The following is a 3,334-nucleotide window of genomic DNA, read 5'->3' on the forward strand; positions in this document are numbered from 1 at the left end:
AAGAGAACGCAAGAGAAGAAACGAAAGGAGATTCCACTAAAGTTTCGAGAACTTGGGCTCAAGTTATTAGCAATTCTGCTAATAAGGAAGGAGAAACAATTATTCAGGTTGACAACATGCAAGATAGTGAAGGCAAGGAGAGACAAAATAGGGCAGCAAACATAATTATTAAAGGGGTGAAAGACTATGGGAAAAACGAATGTACTCTTGACCTTGCAAGAGACTTCTTGAAAGACAAGTTGCTATGACAAAGACAAATATGCCAAGCATGGAGGGTGGGTAAGTTTAACGGGGAGAGAGCCAGCCCCATAAAAGTGATTATGCCTAGCTTGTGTAATAAATATATCATTCTATGCAAGAAACATCTCTTGAGGGTTTCTCGTTTTTTCCTAGAAGAAGATTTAACTGTAAAACAATAGGAGGAAAGAAGGGAGGAAATTTTAAAGGTTAGGGCAGCAAGAGATGAAGGCAAGAGAGCATGGATTTACAAAGGCAAAGTTGTGATAGTGAGATTTGGACCTCCTTCCAAAACAGAGCAGCAAGATAGTAATAAAGAAGAAGCAACAAACTCTTCAACGGGAAATCAGAAAGCAAGGTCAGTATGGGAAAGCAGGGACAAAGACTCAAATGTGAGTCTTGCATGTCAAAATAAATAGAAATCAAGTCATACCCAGGTTTCCTTGAGATCAGTTTGTTGGAATTGCAGAGGTTACCCATGGAGACGAGGACCTGGGTTAGGGCCTATTACGGAAGATAGAGACATAATTTGCCTCATAGAAACACATGAGCATGAAGGGTGCAAGACACCTCTGTTTGAAGGATACTGGAAGATGGCAGTGTGGAACAAGGAAGCAGTGAATGGCAAAGGGCACGGGGGTATCATGGTTTTAGTAAGGGAGAAAGAAGGTCATCTCATTCAGTTAGAAAAAGAAGACTCAAATAAGTAATTATTTGGTTTAAAATATCAGAAAATGGAAACCACATCAGAATTGCAGCATGCTATTTTGCGTTGTAGGTTTCAAAAATCTACAAAGGTAGAGGGCTTGACCACAAAGATCCATTTGTAGCCTTAAAAGTGGATATTGCAACATATTCCCAACTAGGTGAAGTCCTTATAGTGGGTGATTTAAATGCTAGGACTGCAAGTGAGCAAGCTAACATTCTTTGTTGTAAAAATGATTGTGACCCTATTTGGCTTATAGAAGAAAGTAATCATCAGTGGGAAAGAATTTCAGAGGACAAGCGTTGCAATCTCTTTGGTGAACAATTGCTTACTCTATGTGGGGTCTTTGATTTAGTCATTTGTAATGGCTTGACTAGATGGGCAAAGTCCGATAATTTCACTTGCAATACTTACAATGGAGCAAGTGTGGTAGATTATGTAATTTGCTCGCATGGTTTGTGTGAAAAAATTGAGGAAGTTTTGATTGGAGATCAATTGTGGGAATTGAAATCAGATCACAACCCAATTTATTTATGTTTCTCTTGGATTGGAAAGAAACAATTAGAGTCAAAAATTCAGCATGTCCAACAAAATCTCTCACAGGGCAGAATTCTTTTGACCCCAAAAAATTGTAATACCTTCAAAATGACACTAGAGAGGCTCTCCGAGAAGGAGAAAATTACAATTCACAGCTTTCATAGTCATGAATTAACATATTTAATTCAATGCGCACGTGCAAAGTGCAAAAGAGAAAAAATTAAGAAGTCTGAAACAAATTGCTTTTCGATTAATGCTTGGTTTGACGAGGAATGCAAAAAGGCAAGGAGAATGTGGAAAGAGTCAAACAAGCATAACATAAAGCTCAAAACTTACAAGTAGATATTAAGCAAGAAAAATGTCGATTTCAAGGTTTCAAGGGGAAGAACTAATCTTCATTGGGAAAAATAATCCCAAATTATTTTGAAAGGAGCTCCAACTGAAAAAAAATACAAATTGGAAATAATATTACAGCGTCTAAATGGTTTGACTATGCAAGACAACTCTATGAGCAGGTTCCCAAGGTTGACCCTCCCCCCTTGGTCAATATTGATATTGAACTCTTCACGGCACAAGAGGTAGAGATGGGTATCAAGAAGCTGGGAGTTGGAAAAGCAAAAGACTTAGCTGAACTCCAAGGAGAATATCTAAAGTGGGGCTCAAAGATTCTTGCACCTCACATTACAAAAATCTTCAACAACATCATACAACAAGGGCTCCCCACAGATTGAACAACTAGTCTGGCAATACCTCTTTTCAAGAGCGGTGATGTCAATAATCCCTCCAATTATAGAAGCATCATGATAAACCCTTTCTTTGCAAAGCTATTTGGAAGCATGCTAGGAAACAAAATTAGCAAGTGGGCAGAAGAAAGAGATAAGCGTGTTAAAGGGCAAGCAGGTTTTAGACCTAAACATTCCATAGTTGATCATTGTATAACTTTAAAGCACATCATTGAAAAATTTTGGGAGAAAAAGGAAGAAGTCTTTTGTTGCTTTGTTGATTTCAAAAAAGTGTTTGACTCTATTCCTAGGGATAAGCTTTAGCACAGAATGGAGGAACTTGGGGTTCCTAAACATTTGAGAGTAGTTGTGCATAGGCTGTATGAAGAGGTGAAAGACAAAATTAGAACTTTAGCAAGGATTTCTGAAAGTTTTAGAAGCGATATCGGGGTCAAGCAAGGTTGCCCACTGTCTCCTACCCTTTTTTGTTTATATATAGACAAGCTTGAGGAGTGGTTAAATTCGCAAGGGGGTGATGGTATCTATTTGGGCAAGTTTGTTATATGGCTTCTTTTGTATGCAAATGACCTTATTCTGATTGCTATATCGGCTCTTGGTTTGCAAGAGCACTTACTATCCCTTGAGCATTTTTGTAGAAGTGTGGGGATGCAAGTCAATATCAACAAAACGAAAGTAGTGGTCTTCTCTGAGAAAAGAAAACATAACCAACATAAGTTCTACTTTGAAGAAAACATTTTGGAAGAAGTTGCGGATTACAAATACCTTGGAATTGACTTCAACAGAAATCTAAGCTGGAATGGTTGTAGAAAGAAAAGAACTTTGGGGGGTTGGAAAGCATTTTATGGTTTTCAAAATAGGTGTAGAGAGGCAGAGTTATGGGACTGGAAAACCACTCAAACTCTTTTTGGGCTTCTAGTGATTCTGATGATTCTCTATGGTTGTGAACTATGGGTTAGCAGTACATCCGACATGTAGTGGAGACAAATTGAGAAAATTCAGAAGCGTTTGATTACAAACAAATTTAAGATTAAAAGTGTAGTTCCTTATGATATCTTGTTAAGTGAAACACGGACTGCTCCTATTGAAGCAATTGCTATGGTGCGAGTCATAA

Source organism: Pinus tabuliformis, chromosome 2_1, assembly GCF_031772625.1.
Source record: "Pinus tabuliformis cultivar Carrire ecotype Pingquan chromosome 2_1, CPIR1, whole genome shotgun sequence".
In the NCBI taxonomy this organism is placed as follows: domain Eukaryota; kingdom Viridiplantae; phylum Streptophyta; class Pinopsida; order Pinales; family Pinaceae; genus Pinus; species Pinus tabuliformis.